The sequence below is a fragment of the Ornithorhynchus anatinus genome, chromosome 16 (genome assembly GCF_004115215.2).
Source record: "Ornithorhynchus anatinus isolate Pmale09 chromosome 16, mOrnAna1.pri.v4, whole genome shotgun sequence".
NCBI classification, from domain to species: Eukaryota; Metazoa; Chordata; class Mammalia; order Monotremata; family Ornithorhynchidae; genus Ornithorhynchus; species Ornithorhynchus anatinus.
The window spans coordinates 15,841,210-15,859,835 of NC_041743.1; the positions used below are offsets into that span (position 1 = coordinate 15,841,210).

Sequence of the window (18,626 nt, forward strand, 5' to 3'; positions counted from 1 at the left end):
CGAGGCCCAGCGAAGTCAAGTGACTTACCCAAGTTCCCGCAGCGGACAAGCGATGGAGCCGGGATTAGAACCCATGGCTTCTGACCGCCACGCCCGTGCTCGTGCCACCAGGCCATGCTGCTTCTCTTGTGGTCAGGGAACGTGTCTCCCAACTCAGTCACACTGCAATCTCTCAAGCACTTAGTAGGTTGCTCTGCACACACTAAGCACTCAATAAATACCACTGATTGATTAACCGATCAGGTGAAGTAACTGCTCTGTTTGCCCATAGTTTTAAGAAGCAGGTTACAGTTATTTTATTTTATGTTTTTAAATTTCCCCACTTCCTAGATTGGCTTTACAGTTAAACGGTCTTTTAACATTGCATACAATCAGCTCTTTCCACATAACAAAAGGATGATTTTCTATTGTAAATCAAAACCCGCACCGGATGAGACTCCCCAGTTTCTGCACTCTTTGTCTAATTGTATCCTAGCGGCTGAGCATTCAGAACTTCCCTCACCTCTGATGGATCCTTTCCAATCTGTGCGTTTGCTCTTCATTTTCTTGCCAGAAGCTGTAATTGTTCAATTAGCCTTTGGTCCTTTGGTACCGGAGAATTGTCCATAACTCCAAATCAAGAAGCTCCTGTCTGAAGAGATATTTCCCACCCTTATGTTCTGTTTATCTTGATTGTAACCTTTCTCCCCAAACTACCGCACTGTGGGCTACTGATGCAGTGAATCAAACTCGCCAAACCTTTTTCCCGTTAACACGTCTGTTTCCGTGTTATACACGGGAGGGCTTGGGAATCAATCAATTTCATTTACTGACGTGCTTACCGAGTGCTGAGCGCTGTACTAAGTGCTGGGGAGAGAACAATACAACACAGGTGGTGGGCACATTCCCCGTTTACCATGAGCTTCCAGTCTAGAGGGCAATGGGCAAATAAAGTGGAGGGAAAGGCGGAGTGGGGAAAAGAGTGAAAGAGGAAAGAGGGAGTATGGCCTAGCGGCCTAGTTGTATTCCATATCCCATTATTCAGATGAGGTAATCCTCATTTTACAGATGAGGGGACTGAGGGCCAAGGAGGCCAAGTGACTTGCCCAGGGTCACACAGCAGGCTGGTGGCAGAACCAGGATTAGAACCCATGATGATCTGACTCTCAGGCCCACGATACTATCCTGCTTCCCCGAGTGCTTAACAAGCGCCGTAATCAATTCATTAATTAGAGAATAAGGAAAGAAGAGTGGGATCTTTAATAGTAATAATGGTGTTTGTTAAGCACTTATGTCATGGCGAGCCCAAAGATAGATACAAGATAATCAGGTCAAGCACAGTCTCTGTCCTACATGGGGCTCACAGTGTAAGCGGGAGAGAGAACAGACATTTCATCCCCATTTTATAGAGGAGGAAATTGAGGCCACCTAGAAGTTGTGACTTGCCCAAGATCACACAGCTGGCATGTGACAGAGCCAGGATTAGAAGCCAGGTTCCTTGACTCCTAGGTCCGTGGCCTTTCAAATAAGCCTCACTGCTTCTCCAAGTTTGCTTTTTTAGAGTTGTTATGGCATAAAATAATAATAATGATGGTATTTATTAAACACTTATTGTGTGTTAAGCACTGTTTTAAGCACTAGGGTAGAGACAAGTTAATTAGGTGGAGACAATCCACATCCCACATGGGGCTCACAGTCTTAATCTTCATTTTACTGAAAAGGTATTTATTAATATTAAGTGTTGTAGAATTATTTCCGATTCATAGCGACTCCATGGATATACTTTCCCCAGAACGTCCTGTCCTCTGCCATAACCTGCATCCTTTCTAATGGTTCTTCCGTTATCGTTATTATGGTCTCTATCCATCTCGCTGCCGGACTGCCTCTTCCGCATTTTCCCTGGACTGTTCCTAGCATTAGTGTCTTCTCCAGAGAATTAGTCCTCCTGATTATGTGTCCAAAATTTGCTAATCTAAGTCGAGTCATTTGGCCTTCCAAAGACCACTCTGGTTTAATTTGCTCCCAAATCTATTTGTTTTTTGGACAGACCATGGTATTCGCAAGAGTCTTCTCTGACCCCATATTTCAAAAGAATCGATGTTCTTTCTATCCTTTAAAATACAAATCGTCAACTCTCTGGTGTTTCCAGTGACAGTGTTTGGATCTGAAAGCTGGACCGTGGAAAAAAAAACCAACAGAAGAGGAAACTGAGGCATAAAGAAGTTAAGTGACTTGCAGCACACAGCAGACAAGTGGTGGAGCCGGGATTAGGACCCTGGACCCTCTGACTCCCAGGCCCGTGCTCTACCCATTAAGCCATGCTGCTTCCCCGTGGAATACCGGAATAGCTGAATTCCCATCCATATGCAGAAGAGAAAAAAGCTCAGGCTTCAGGTCTCGTCTGGGTGTGAGACATGGTAAGGAGATCCAAAGAGTTTTATCTTTCTAGATCAGCAGTTTGAATTCAACCTCTGATGGGGTGAGAGAAACTTATTATCGTCACTGCTGGTTGGCTCTTGAAATAGCAGAGGTAAGAACTAAGAAGTAAGAAGTAAGAACACCTTGAATTGTGCAGTGCCTTTCTTCTGAAGAGTTCGACATCTCCCCTGCCTCCTTTCATTTACTGTCACATCTTCCTTGCCAGGTCAGAATGAGGCAGGTAAGAATTTTCCACACCAATGGAAAACTGTACACCGGCTTCCTGGAGATGGAGATGCAGGAGTAGAGTTGAACAGGGTGGCCTAGTGGAAAGAGCATGGCCCTGGGAATTAGGGGACCTAGGTGGGATCTGGGTTCTAATCTCGGCTCTGCCTATGGCCTGCCGTGTGACCTTGGGCAAGCCTCTTAGCTTCTCTGTGCCTCGGTTTCCTCTTCTCTAAAATAAGGGTTCAATACCTGTTCTCCCTCCCCGTTAGACCTTGAGCCTCCCGTGGGACGGGGACTACGTCTGACCTCATTATTTTGTCTCTTCCCCCAGGACTTAGCACAGCGCTTGGCTAATCGTAAGAACTTAACGAACACCACAATTATTCTTGTTTTCAGGACAGCAGACAGTTGCCTGACGCTCTTCCCAGAGTTTTTCCCTTACAGCCATTGACCACAGGCCTGATTGAAGTCTGCCCTCCCTTTGTCCAGGGTACTTGGAAAATTGGGATCTGGGTATTGGGAAAACGGCAGGATATTGAAATGAAGACCATTTTGCAATTCCCCAGGTCAGAGGATGCTGTTAGCAATGCTAACAAAAGCTTGGTAGGTCGTTAGCTCACCTGTTGGCTACCGGTGCCATATTCGGACTAAGCGATGCCAGGCGCAAACGCAAACCCCCTGTTTTCCATCTCAGGATTTCGATGGATACAGAGGGCTTGTCTGGGAGGCGACCCAGGCTACTTCAACGTGCTGAGCAGTTGCGAATTCCCAAACCACTCTGAGCCCTCACTCTAGACCTGATTTGGATGGTTATTGGACATTTGTATTTTATGGAATTGGTAGGTGTTTACTTTGTGCCAAGCACCGTACTAAGGGATGGGATAGATTCAAGATCATCAGGTCCTAGGTAGGGCTCACAGTCTAAGTCTAAGTAGGGAGGAGAACAGGTATTGACTGACTGTCCATTTCACAGATGAGGAGATTGAGGCACAGAGAAGTTAAGTGCCAAGGTCACATACTAGGTATGTGTCAAAGCTGGGATTAGAACCTAGGTCCTCTGACTTCCAGGTCTAAACTCTTTCCACTGGGTCAGGCTACTTATGACAATGTTAACTCATAACTGATTTTGAAATTTCATGGACTCGGGCAGCACGTGAAGGAAGATATTGAAAATCTCCAATTAGCCAAACGACCGAACTGGATCGCTTGAGGAAAACTTAGAGGATTTCATGCTTTCAAGCATAAATTGCAGTGTTTAACTCCACCTTACTAACAATGATACAATCATCAAAGGCACATGAAGAAGAAGTAAAACCTTGGGGAAACTATGAATAATTTAGCCCTGACATTTCATGTGGAATCGCGAATTTCATTTTCTGAGCTGGAACCTCTCTTTGGCTGGTGCTTCAGCCTCCAGCTTCTTCGCACTTCAAAATCCCGAGTGGTACACGGCCGCTAAAATCGCCTTCCGGGCCTCGCTTTTCCCATTTGGTTCAGAGGCAGCAACTTCACAGCGGGTTAAGCCTCAGTCATAGCGAATTCACCGGGGACAATCCCTACCCTGTCCTTCCTCTCCCTGCTCTCGTAGATTTCTTATCCTTCATCTCCTGCACCTTGGGCTCTCATCTCTGTCTCTAGTCTCTTGGTGCATCCATCCATTCTGGATCTCTTTTTGATCTGCTATTTTTTATTTTTAAATAATAATAGTGGTATTTCTTAAGTGCTTACTATATTCTAGGCACAGTTCTAATCACTGGGGTGGATACAAGCAAATCGGATTGGACACAGTCCCCGTCCCAGGTGGGGCTCACAGTCTCAATCCCCATTTTTCAGATGAGGAAACAGAGGCCCAGTGAAGTGACTTGCCCAAGGTCACACAGCAGACAAGTGGCAGATCCGGGATTAGAACGCAGGTCCTTCTGACTCCCAGGCCCATCGGCTCTCTATCCCTGCAGCCACGTGACTCCAGGCACAGTTGTCTGGAGTCACGAGAGTTTGAAGCGGCATGTGATCTTGTGGTTTTCTCCACCGAGGCCTTCCGCCCTTTGGTTCCTTCGGTATTCACTTCTTGCCAGGAATTACCTCTGCCCTCTTCATTCCATGGGGCTTAGCTTTTAATGGTTCCCTGTCTTTCAGACACACGGCTCTTTGTGTCTAAGCAGGGAAAAATCAAGCCACTCAAAGCCCATTTACACAACCGAGTCACAACTTAGTCTCGAACGTGACTTTTCAAACTCCGCTCTACCCTGTTTGAACTCCTCAGTTTCCTCCGAGCCAGCAAACATGTTGGAAGTCTACGTATCCCCGGCAGATGGATTGTATGATTCCCTGGTTGAAGAAGGCTTTTCAGAATTCAGTAGATGACGATTTACTTGACTCTTCAGTGTTAAAATGTGTTTTCGACATGGTCTGCCGCTATGTTTCTGGAGGTCGTAATCACTCTGAAACAACGTTGAAGCTGTGTTTATAAGTAACAGTCAGCGTATATCGAGTTTCCCGTGTTTCAGGGCCCTGCACCGGGAATTGTGGGTGATTACGAAGGAAAGAGAAGAAATGATCCCTACCCTCAAAAACTTTAAAACCTGAAGCGGGGAGGGAGGTGTTTACAGCTTCACGCACATGGATTTATATAAACACGAGGGTCAGAAATCTAGAAGCATACTGAGCACCAGGCGGGACAGGGACTGTGTCCAAACCAGTTTGTGTGAATTCACCTCAACGCTCAGTACAGTGCCTGGCACATAGTAAGCGCTTGGCAAATTTCACAATTATTTAATGCAGGGGTCCTGTTTGACAGTGCCTGCGTAATAGGTAAAGTGATATCATTTGGAACCAATGGGAGCGACTGAAGGATTCTAAGAGAATTAAATGATGAAAATTACTTGAGAAAGATGATTCTCACTGGAGATCACAAGCTCCATAATAATAACAATAATAATTATGATATTTAAGTGCTTACTCTATGCCAAGCATGTTCTAAGCACTGGGACAGATGCAAGGTAATCTGATTGGACACAGTCCCTATCCCACATGAGGGCTCACAGTCTTAATCCCCATTTTACAGTTGAGGTAACTGAGGCACAGAAAAGTGAGGTGACTTGCCCAAGGCCACACAGCATACAGGTAGCAGAGCCGGGATTGAAACCCACGTCCTCTGACTCCCAGGTCCATGCTCTTTCCAGTAGACCATGACACTTCCTGTGTGAGCAGAGATCGTGACTATCAACTGTAGTTTACTTTCTCAAGTGCTTAGTCCAGTGCTCTGCACACAGGAAGTGCTCAAAAAATGCCACTGATTGATTAACTGAGTGGGGGGAAGATTATTTTGTTGGCATTTGTTGGTATTTGTTAAGCGCTTACTATGTGCAGAGCACTGTTCTAAGCGCTGGGGTAGATACAGGGTAATCAGTTTGTCCCATGTGGGGCTCACAGTCTTCATCCCCAGATGAGGTACAGATGAGGTAACTGAGGCACCACAAGTTAAGTGACTTGCCTACAGTCACACAGCTGCCAAGTGGCAGAGCCGGGATTCGAACCCGTGACCTCTGACTCCCAAACCCGGGCTCTTTCCACTGAGCCAACGCTGCTTCTCTGAGATGAGAAGTGGGAAGGCTGTTGTCATTGTTTAAGTACCGCTGGACCGTTAATTCCTTGAGGGCCAGGTTTAGATCTCCCCAGCTCATTTGAACTGCACTTTCCCGAAAGCTTAGAACAGTGTTTTGCCCACAGTAAGCATTCAATAAATACCATTGATTGACTGACTGATTACCAATTGTAATCCAGCATTTGGAACAGGAGAAAAGATGGTAGATCCTAGAGATTTTGGTGATAAACAAGTTAGGATAGCAAGCATAGCAAAAGCTTGAAGCTTATACATGATTCAGTCAATCAATCATATTTATTGAGCGTTTACTGTGTGCAGAACACTGCACTAATAATAATAATAATGATAATATAATAATAACGTTGGTATTTGTTAAGCGCTTACTATGTGCCGAGCACTGTTCTAAGCGCTAGGGTAGATATAAGGTAATCGGGTTGTCCCACGTGAGGCTCACAGTTAATCCCCATTTTACAGATGAGGTAACTGAGGCCCAGAGAAGTGAAGTGACTTGCCCAAAGTCACACAGCTGACAAGTGGCAGAGCCGGGATTCAAACTCATGACCTCTGACTCCCAAGCCCGGGCTCTTTCCACTGAGCCACGCTGCTTCACTAAGCACTTGGGGGAGTGCAATATAGCAGCATAATGGAGTTGGTAGACAAGTTCCCCGCACACAACGAGCTTACAGTCTAGAGGATTTCCACTTAGCAAGCCTGGCAGACTGGGGCAATCGTCAAACAGAAACTTCCTCGCATGGGCTTTAAAGCAGTCAATCTCCTTGCCCCCTCCTACTTTATACTTCCTTGATCTCCTACTACAACCCAGCCCCCGCACTCTGCTCCTCTAATGCCAACCTAGTCGCTGTACCTCAAGCGTCGGGCCCATACGCGACAGGGACTGTGTCCAATCTGATTAACTTGTATCTACTTTACTCTTGATAACCCCCACTCTGCTTAAAGAGGACGCTCAATAAATATGATAGAACCGATGCCTCTCCTAGCAGAGAGGGAGAGCAGCGGTTATTCATTTGATCTGCAATGAATTGTCCCTTTGAACCTGCTTATCTGATTCCCCTGAAAGGTCTCATTCTTCCCTCTTTCGCTTTCAACTTTTCTTTTCTTGTACCACAAAGGCTGTGGTTGACCAGAAGAATGCCTTGTCCCGAATCTTATTATCTTGGCATTCTTTCACAAAAAGTTCCACGACTGCCAGGTGACTAGCAAGTTCTGACGAAGGAACTTCTCATGGCTTTTCACTTTATTTGGGTTCACCTAAGCCTAGGCACCCTAAGCCTGCTCCTCCCTGCCCCTAATCAATCAATCAATTGTATTTCTTGAGCATTTACTGTGTGCAGAACGCTGTACTAAGTGTGTAGGAGATTACAGCAAGTGCTCAATAAATATGATTGAAGGAATGAATGAACAATATAGCAATATCACAGAGATGATACCCATAATGAGCTTACAGTCCTGAAGGGAGACGGGCATTAATATAATTAAATAAATTATGGATAAGTACATAGGTCCTGTAGGGCTGAGGGAGGGGTGAATAAAGGGTGCAAATTCAAGTGCAAAGGTGAGGCAGAAGGGAGTGGAACAAGAGGAAAGGAGGGTTTAGCTGGGGAAGGTCTCTTGGAGGAGATGTGCCTTCGGTAAGGCTTTGAAGGGGAGAGTGATTGTCTGTAGGATATGAAGAGCGAGGGCCTTCCAGGCCAGAGGCAGGAGGTGGCCGAGAGGTTGGTGGCGAAACAGAGGGGATTGAGGAACAGCGAGTAAATTGGCATTAGAGGAGCAAACTTTGCGGGCTGGCTTGTAGTAGGAGAGTAACAAGGTAAGGTAGGAAGGGGAGGAAGATGATTGAATTCTTTAAAGTGGCCCCACACCCTCCCCTTTTCTCTCTCCCTCTGCTGACATTTCTCTCTCCTCCGGCACTCCCGACTCTTCTCCCCTCTCTTCCGAATCGGCTGTCTGCCCCTTAGTGGATGGTCTTTCTTTCCCTTTTTTAAAAAATGAGCCTTCCGCTTCCTCCATGGTCACTTCTGCTTCTCCACCGCCATTACTGACAGTCGCTTCACTGGGATTGGGGATGCGGTGGGGGTGGACTGAGGGGGAGATCGGCTTCAGCTGCCCTTCCCCGTTCTGACTTTGCCGTACTGGACCCATATCCCTTTTTGTTTGTTTAATTCATGTTAGTTAAGTACGTTCTATGTGCCAGGCACAGGTCCTAAGGTCTGGGGTCCTGTAGCTAAGCAGGTTGGTCACAGCTTCTGTGCCCACATGGGGCTCACAGTCTGAATCCCCATTTTACAGATGACAGACTGAGGCAGGGAGAAGTGACTTGCCCAAGGTCATACAGTCATGGAGCCACTTCTCTTCAAAGTGAATACATCTTTCGCCTTTTTCTAAAGATTTCCGTGGAGAGGAGTAATGCAGAGATTGAAGGCAATTTCTGTGGGAGAAGCAGCATGGTATAGTGGCTAGTTCTGGGAGTCAGAAGGACATGAGTTCTAATCCCAGCTCTGCCACTTGTCTGCTGCGTGACCTTGGGCAAATCATTACACTTCTCTGGACGTCAGTTTCCTCATCTGGAAAATGGGGATTAAGACTGTGAACCCCATTTGGGACAGGGATTGTGTCCAACCCGATTTGCTTGTATCCAACCCAGCGCTTAGTACAGTGCCTGACACATAGTAAGCCTTTAACAAGTACCACAGTTGTTATTATTATTAGACCCCAGGTCCTTCTGGTTCCCAGGCTCGTGCTCTATCCACTAGGCATTGCTGCTTCCTTGTCTTTAAAGTCCTGGTCGATGCAGCTGCTTGGCTGCGAAAGGCTGGTGATGGGGACATCAGCAGCTAAACTGAGTTTTTTAAAAAGAGTAATAAGGTTAAAAGAAAGAAAAGTCATGCTGGGGGCCGGAAGTGTGAGTTTGGGGTGTGGGGAGAAGAGAAAGGAAAACTTCTGGCTGGGGTTGACAGGGGAGAGAGCAAAAACAGATGGGTGAGGGAGACCCTTACCTATCTCGACGTTCAGCAAAATTCACTGCTTTGTTAGATTTCTTTCTCAGAGTCTTTAGGAAAGAGAAGGTGATTATAGAAACTCGTCTAGGACTTTCACTCCTCCGTATGGCATTCACACACTGTGAGACAAAGGATGGGAAAAGGAACATATTCAGAAGCTTTCTTCATATACAAAGTACAGAGAATGCTAGATTCCTATATTAGCATGAGAAAGAATTCATAGATTTCTATGTTTCTCCCCTGAAACAGTATCAGCCAGTCATCATAGTAGTTGCTGGAGTAATACTATTTATTGAGCACTCACTGAGTCCTTGGGAAAGTTCAATCCAAAGAAGTGAGACAATCAGTTCACTCTCTAACAGTAAAGCATGAATGGTATTTACAATTTGTCAGTCTGGGAAAAATATGGGCTTGTTACTTTAGAGAGGGCTGTTTCAGTGAAGTGAAGGGGGTGAAAGCCAGTTTGGAGGGGAATCAAGGCAAGAATTGAAAGAGAGGAAGTGGAGACCGTGGGTGTAGACAACTCTCTCAGGAAGTTTGAAGCAGAATGGAAGGAGGGAAAAGGGGTGATAGCTGGAGGGAGCCATGGAGAAAAAGGGGAGCAGAGTAGTTGAGTTCAGTGGAGGGGGATGTTGAAGTCGACGACTTGTACATCAAGATATGGTAGTTTGGGTATGGAGACCAAATGGGGAAGGATGGCTGTAGAACATTGGTGGGGGTCAAAAGAATGGGGGGGAACAGAACAGATTTGAGGGGGGTGGGTGTATGGGAAAGAGAGCAGGTGAGGAGCTTGTGGTCTGATAGAGGAATTTCAGCATTCTGTGACTAGAGATAAGATCAAGCGTGTATCTAAGTTGGTGAGTGTGTGAGTTGGGGAGTAATAGGCAATCACTGGAGTAGAGGAGTGGGAAAAGATAGACAGTGGAAGGATCATCAGGGACATCCAAATGGATGTTGAAGTCCCCAAGGCTCAAGGTGGGGATGGAGAATGAGAGAAGGGCTGTGAAAAAGGTATCAAAATGGTTTAGAAAGTTGGAGGAGGGACCTGGGAGCGGGAGGTGACTGTGACTAGAAATTTGAGACCCGCCCAAATGGGGCTCACAGTCTAAGTAGGCAAGAGAACATGTATTGAATCCCCATTTTGCAGTTGAGGAAACTTGCCCAAGGTCACACAGCAGGCAAGTGATGGATCCAGGATTTGAACCCGTGTCTTCTGGCTCCCAGACCCATGCTTTATCCACTAGGCAACCCTCCTTCTTATTTAAGACTATTTCAAAAAACAGAGTTGGCTGTTTGGGTTCCTAAACAATTCTATTTGCTCCAGAATAATACTTTTGCCAATGAACAAATGCAAAATTAAGCATCACTTATATTTGTTAGAACTGGAGTTTGCTATAAATATAAACACTTTCTTCTTCTAGCAATTTTAGACATGGGGCCTTCATTACCAGGATTTGCTCTTTTGGAAAGTGTTCTTACCACATCCGGGAAGGAAAGAATTTCATTGTCAGTTACTGTGATTTCTCGGGAGAGTGAGGCAATTCTGCTTAATACATTTTTATGGGTGGTGGGAAAGGAGAGAAGGGCGGTGTGAATTTGTGTGCAAATGTGATTATAGAATAATAAGAATCGAAGGATAAGGGTGTTACGACTTCGGAGACTGTAATGTTGAAATGCTGAAGTAAGCAAGTGAAAAGGTCCAGAAGGTTGGGATGATTGGATTTCGATATGTTAAACATGTGGTTGGGTTAGATACAAGATAATCAGTTTGGACATAGTCCCTGTCCCACTGAGGGCTCATGGTTTAAGTAGGAAGGAGTAGGATTTAATTCTCATTTTGCAGATGAGGTAACTGAGGCACAGAAGAGTTAATCGATTAGTCAAGCAATTGTATTTATTGAGCGCTTACTTTGTGCGGAGCACCGTATTCAGCGCTTGGGAGAGTACACTAGAACAGAGTCGATAGACGCGTTCCTGGCCCACAGTGAGCTTAAGTGACTTGTCCAAGGTCACCCAGCAGATGAGCGACAGAGCCAGGATTAGGAATCGGGTCTTCCGATTCCCAGGCCTGTGCTCGTTCCAGTAGGCCACGCTGTATGAATAATGCAAGAATAATCACAAAAATAAAAGTTACCAGTATAGCTCAGCCTATATCAAGCTGCAGTGTATCTGGGAGTCCGGGTTAAAAGAGTTTTACATCTTCCTCTGACCTAACCAGCTGGAACTCTGTTGGATCGTGACAGACAAGAGACATTACTCCAAAATAGGCATCGTCTCCAAAACACCCTGTTCGCTGTTCCCGGAAGGGCTAGCTGTGTGTTAGAGCACTCTGGTGGAAGATGTTAGTCAAGGTTTGTATTTCCCCTACCTTAATTATGTTATTTATTATAATGCACAATAAAATAATATTCTACAGAATTTTGACATTTCTTAAGCACTTAACTCTGTGTCAATCACTATACTTACGGGCTGGGGATCATGGGTTCAAATCCTGGCTCCGCCACTTGTCAGCTGTGTGGCTTTGGGCAAGTCACTTGACTTCTGGGCCTCAATTCCCTCATCTGTAAAATGGAGATTAAGACTGTGAGCCCCACGAGGGACAATCTGATCACCTAGTATCCTCCCCAGTGCTTAGAACAGTACTTTGCACATAGTAAGTGCTTAACAAATGCCAACATTATTACTAAGCATTGGCATAAATATAAGTTAATCAGGTAGGACACCTGTCCGGTATGGTGCTTATAGTCTAGAGGAAAGAGAGAACAGGCATTTAATCCCCTTTATATGGATAAGGAAACCGAGGCACAGCGAAGTTGAAAGACTTAGTCAAGGTCCCACAGCTGGCAAGTTACGAAGTCAGGATTAGAACCCAACTCCTCTCACTCGCAGGCTCCTGCTCTTTCCACTAGGACACAGGACTTCTACGTATGAGTCCATGTTTTTCATTTGCGATTTTTACTCTTCAATTTTGACCAATTTTCACTGCGGTTATTGTCATCAGGTTGGATACAGTCCTTGTCCTATAAGGGGCTCACAGTCTTAATCTCCATTTTACAGATGAAGGGATTGAGGCACAGAGAAGTAAGTGACTTGCCCAAGATCACGCATCACATCTGTGGCAGAACCTAGGTCCTGTGACACCCAAGTTCTTGCTCCTTCCCTAAGCCATGCTACTTCCCAAAGAGGAGTGGTAATACTAATGATTAACAATAATAACAATAATAATGATGATAATAACAACAAAGTGAAAACCCAACACTGTCCTCTCAAGGCCTTCCTTTCAACTTGAACTTTGTGTTCTTAATCCGTCCTCCCTCTCTACGGTATTTAGCAATGTTGTCACATACAAACACACTTTGCTTTCTTTCGGAACTAGGCACCTGTCTAGTTCGTCTCATTTCCCTGTTGTTCTCCGCCTTCTGCCATCTGTTTCCTCACCTGTTTGGTGCCCATGGGGACAGAACTATGGTTTTTAGGGGGAAAGATGAATTCACAAGGCGACTCTACAGTCCCAGAGAGTTGGAGATTTGAGCGATTATCTGTGATTTGTATAGACAAGCTGGACAATTTGGGCCCAAACTTTCTCTTCTCTCATTGGAGTTATTTTGGATTGTTACCCCAACCTGTCCATGTTAATACTTTACAAATTTCCTGTTATCTTTCTTTCCTAAGGAGTGTTGATCCAGAGAAATGTCCAACTCCATTGGATAAGGACATTTTGTGTAGGTTTGCCACATTTTTGCCTGCCAAAGAACATAAAATACAGCACATTATTTAAATCATTTTCGTTATCTGAGAAGAAAACTACTTCACACTTCTTTTCCACCTGAGCTTGCCTTTGTGATGATCCCTTTTGGGTTACATGGGTCCGGTTGTGATCTGTCTTGTCAGACAAATGGCTGTGAACTGGCACCGTCAAATGCTGGAAATTGCAAAGGGAAAAGTTTTCTATGGGGGACCATAAAAATGGGAAATCTTGACTCCCTTCCATCTCCCTCCCCCTAAGTGTCCCTGTCTGATGACAAACAAAATAAACAAAATAGAAATTTGGGGTTTTTTTTGAGTCCTGTAGGGGTCTTTTTGCACTATTTATTAGGATTCTACTCGATACAAGAGTAGGTTTTAAAGTTATTACTCAGACAGTATGTGGAAGAGGGGGAAAAAGCAGAGTAGCCTTCAAAGCATTTTGGGGTTGTAGATCTCAGACATTCTAGGCTTCCTAAGAAGGCAATGGTTCACTATCTTGGCTCCTCCCTTAGAACTCTCTATTTCTCTGTCACCTCAATCCAACTCCCTGTTTTGGGCAACCTACTCAATTTAAACAGCTGTTTTGGGAATCCCAAGTAACTCTTTTTTTTTTTTTAGCAGCATGGGGTACTTACTCTTGAGTGTCACTGTTTTCAACAGTGCTATTGTTGGCTATGGGGCAACTCTATCTTCCTAAACCAGAGTTCAATTTCCTTTCTCTTCTTGGACATAGGACTTTCTGTTTAGGAAAGCTGATTCAGATCTCTTTATCAATTGCTTAAGTGATGGTGATTTGAAGCCAGTTAGCCTGCAGGCTCAGCTGACCTCCTAAGTTTCATTTATGTTGATTCTAAGGGATTTTGCTTTCAAGGAGTCTTCAAGAATCCATTTTTTTCCAACATTAAGGGGATAATGGCAGGCAGTCTCTGATTAGGTACACAAATGAAAAATGATTATTTTCCACAAATCATACTGTATTATCCTGTTATTTTCCCAAGGGGTATGATCTTTTCTGATCTTTTGTCTCCATGTTGGTTGGTGGGCGACGCGATAAGATACCGCAGCCTACGGTTTCCTGTTTGTGGAGCCCTTTTTTAGTCAGAGGTCATCATAATTTTGCAGGCTTTCCAAGTAAGTAAAAAATAAAAAAGAGCAACAACTCCAGATTATCCAATTTTAGATGTCGCTTTAGGAAACCCTTCGTGGGCCCTGGATCCCAGACCAAACCTGTTGATTATTGCCAGGAGAAAAGGACTGATCTTCCTTAGCCAGAAAACTATCCGTGAATCATCTTGTTCATTCAGGAACTTCCGGATCCTTCCTAGATCGATTAATGTCTCTGCAACCTGAAAATCTGACTCAACCTGGCGCAGCCATTAGTGATCTCTCTGGGATATTCTAGGCAATACGTAAATCACTCAATCGATCGTCCGGCGGTATTTATCGAGCACGTATGCTGTGCAGAGCACTGAACTGGGTGCTTAGGAAAGTACAATGCAGTCGAATTGGTAGACGCGGTCCTTGCCCACGACGAGCTTACAGTCCACAGGGGGAGGCAGAAGTTAAAATAAATTACAGAGAGGGGAAATGGCGCAGAGTAAGGTTGTAGACATAAGTGTTGTGGGGGTGGGCTGAGCGTCAAAGTACATCAAAGCATATCAAAGTATCACAGTATATGACCAACTGTATAGTTGATGCGGAGGGGAGGACGGGGAGAGGAAATGAAAGGTTAGTCAAGGAAGGCCTCTTGGAGGAAGTGTGACGGTAGGGGGGTTTAGCTAGTAGGTAGAGTGGTGGTCTGTCAGATACGAAGGGGGAGGGAGTTCCAGGCCAGAGAGAGGATGGTGTTTCCTAGAGATCTCGTGAAGGTCTAAGGGACCGGATTTCCAGACAGATTGGATGTGTTGGTGGAATGAGAGAGGATGAGTCGTGGCTAACGCCAAGGTCATGGACACGTGAGACGGGGGGATGGTGGTGATTAGAGAGATTATTTTATTCTGTGTGGAAGATAAAGGTTGAAGCCAGCCTTACAGATAGTTTTGCAAGAGTTATAACAGCAGGAATTCTCTGCCCCCTGAAAAATGGTCATTTGTCTCACCTAAGATTATTTAAATCTACATCCTCCTCCCCACGTTCCCACCCACCCATATTTCCTTCTGCTCATGCCCCTGTCGTAAAGGTGAGCAAAAGTATGTATTTAAGTAAACTGAAAAAACTTACAACATTCCCATAGTACTAGCTCTGCATGGAAATCAAACAAAAAGCATCAGAGAACTGAGGCTGAATCTGTATTATAGTGGATAAAGCACGGGCCTGGGAGTCAGAAGGTCTAATTCTAATCCCGGTGCCACCATGTGTCTTCTGCGTGAGCTTGGGCAAGTCACTTTACTTCTCTGGGCCTCAGTTACCTCATCTGTAAAATGGAGATTGAGACTGTGAGCCCCATGTGGGACAGGGACCGTATCTCACCCGATTTGCTTGTATCCACCCCAGTGCTTAGTACAGTTCTTGACACAAAGTAAGCCTTTTACAAAAGCCACAATTATTAGTATTACTAAGTTTCTACTGGTCCCCATTTTATGGGTTGGTGCCTTTTTAAAAAATGAGCTCGGAGGTGTTGACTTCATGCTAGTTTTTCACAAGCGAGATCTGAGGGTTTCAGGCAGCTGTGGAATCATAGATAGATTATGCTCTGATCTGGGGAACAGGAAACCTGATTCCTAATCGCATCACTGAGCCAGCTCTTGGTCACTGAATAAGTCAAATCGGAGGCTTGTGAAGCACCAGGAGAAATTCGGCGTTGATCGAGCTTAGTTTTGTGCCAATAAGAACCTCTTTTTCAATCTTGTCACTGTTCTTTCTGTTTTGCGAGCCCCTTCTCCCTCCTGCTCAGACTGTGAGCCCTTGAGGGGCAGGGACTGTGTCCAGTCTGATTTTACTGTAACTTCCACAATGCTTAGCACCTAGTACATAGAATTTGGCACCTAGTAAGCACTGACCACATTCCACAGTTATTACTGAACTCCCTCCCTGAAGGAAGATCAGTCTGCCCACCTTCCGAGTCTTATTAAAGTCACTTCTCTTCCAAGAGGCCTTCCCTGACTAAGCCCTCATTTTGTTTTCTCTCACTTCCTTCTGCGTTGCCGTAGTACTTGGATTAGCAACCTTTTTTTCTTTTGCCTCACCCTCACGGATTTTATGTACATACCCACAATTTATTTATTGATATTAATGTTTGCCTCTCCCTTGAGACTGTAAGCTCTTTGTGGACAGGGAATGGGTCCACCACCTCTTTATAATCATACTCTCCCGAGTGCTCTGCACCCAGTAAGCATTCAATAAATATGACTGATTTATTGATTGATTATTTTCAGAATATTAACTTCAGAAAAAAAAGTACATTACCTTATACTTTGTATCTCCCTCAGCGCTTAGTATAATGCTTGGCACACAGTAAGCATGGAACAGATGCAATAGTGGTAGTAAAAATACTACTAATAATATTGCTAATAAAGGGAATTAGTCTTTCAGAGCCTCTTCTGACATCCTGCTATCATGCTTCTTTTCTAGATGTTAGAGCATTAGGTTTGCGTATCACCACATCGCTAGCTGACCCGAACGATCAGTCTGCTAGATTTATCCCTCTTGGGGTTTAATTTGCCAGCTTGATGTAGGGATCTTCCAGCAAACCTGATGGGAAAACTCGGCCTTCAGCTAATGCCTGTTTATTTAGTAACCCTGCATTTTTAAGGTCAATCACTGGGCAAATTTATTTATTTTTCCCAGGAGCAGTTGATTTCATTTGCTGAGAGGGATCAGAGATTATACAACCTTTCATTTAATGTGTTTATTTCCTTTTGGTGGTTTTCTATTGTCTTTCTTTTCAGGTATGCTCTTGTGAATCCCTTTTTTAAGATGTTTGTTAAAGCACTTACTGTGTTGCAGGCAGTGCACTAAACACTGGGGTCGATATGAGTTAATCAGGTTGGACACAGTCCGTGTCCCACTTGGGGCTGACGGTCTTATTCCCCATTTTGCAGATGAGGTAACTGAGGCCCATAGAAGTGAAGTGACATGCCCAAGATCACTTTGCGACAAGTGGCAGAGCAGGGACTAGAACCCATGACCTTCTGACTTTATTAAACACTTTATTGGGTGCCGAGCACTGTATTAACCATGGGGAAAGAATACAAGAGTGGGAATTAGACATGGACCTTGTTTCTTGAGGGGCTCAATCTATCCCACAGCCTGAGGGGAGGGAGAACAGGTATCTAATCCCAACTTCACAGATGAGGGAACTGAGGCTGGAGAAGTTAAGTGGCTTAACTTCGGAAGGTGGAAAAGACGAAACAGAAAAGATTTGGAAGGAGAAAGAAATGTTTGGAAATAAAAATAATTTTGTTCCAATCCTTTCTCTTATTTGGTGGTTTCTTCTACCTCCCACCTGTGAGGCAGTTTGAAATGAACTATTTGAAGGTTGACTCAAGGTGATTTATGATATTTGGGCTGTAGGGAGTTTTGGTTGTCTTCTCAGTGCTTACTAGATGCCTGGCTAGCAAGGAAGTAGCTGCCCTGAAGGACCAGTCAGTCAGTCTGTTAGTACTCTGTTGTACTTGCCCAAGCACTTAGTACAGTGCTCTACACACAGTGAGCATCCTTTTTTTTTAAATGGTATTCATTAAGCGTTTACTATGTTCCAGGGACTGTTCTAAGCACTGGGATAGTTACCAGCAAATCAGGTTGGACACAGTCCCTGTCCCACATGGGGCTCACAGGCTCAATCCCTATTTTTCAGATGAGGTAACTGAGGCTCAAAGTAAAGTCACCTGCCCAAGGTCACACAGCAGACAAGTGGCAGAGGCGGGATTAGAACACAGGTCTTTTGGCTTCCAGGCCCGTGCTCTATCCACTAGGACATGCTGCTTCTCGATGTCTTACCAAAAAAAGCAAAGAGAAGGTGCCATTGGGAATGTGTCCAAGTTTATTTTGAACAAAGTGAATTGCTTAGCATCTGGGGGTACTGAGGCTGAATCCATCCTTTGTTCTTGTGCGCAGGTCACTGGACGGTTTGGTATGACTATCCATTAAAATGCAAGCTCTCTCAGCTTAGAACAACAACAAAAATATGAAGGCTGGCAGGAAGTCAATTTCTTATTTCCTAATACTTAGAAAAAAGCACCAACTTGGCAGGACTTTCTGAACAGCCCTTCAGCGCAGAAGCATACCTCTGCTTTGAACAGATGTACTTGGCTAGGATGATGGTATGCAGATAATTGGTGGGCTCTCCATCTACTCAAGTCCTCTAAAAACAGAGCATTTTTCTCCTCTCTTCCCTAAATTGTACTGACAACAGAGCAGCCTGGTGTCCTCCTGCTAAATTCACTGGCTCTTCGGCAAAAAGTAACAACATTTTTTTAGGAGATTAAAATGGTTCCCCGCTATAACACTTCAAAAATGCCCATTTAATGAATTTCCACAGTTAATAGCAGTTAAGAGAAGCAGCATGGCATAAAGAAAAGAGCGTGGGTCTGGGAGTCAGGAGGTCTGGGTTCTAATCTCGGCTTGGCTCCATTCCTGAGGTGTGACTTTGGACAAATCACATTACTTTTCTGGTTCTGTTTCCTCCTCTGTAA

General features: G+C 44.7%; 1 non-coding gene across 1 annotated transcript; it reads left to right on the forward strand.

Annotated features, from left to right (window-relative positions):
- The first annotated feature begins 8,588 nt into the window (after nt 1–8,588).
- On the forward strand, nt 8,589–8,705 carry LOC114817603. The gene has a single exon (XR_003765465.1). It is a non-coding gene; the product is annotated as a U5 spliceosomal RNA (small nuclear RNA).
- The last annotated feature ends 9,921 nt before the right edge of the window (nt 8,706–18,626 follow it).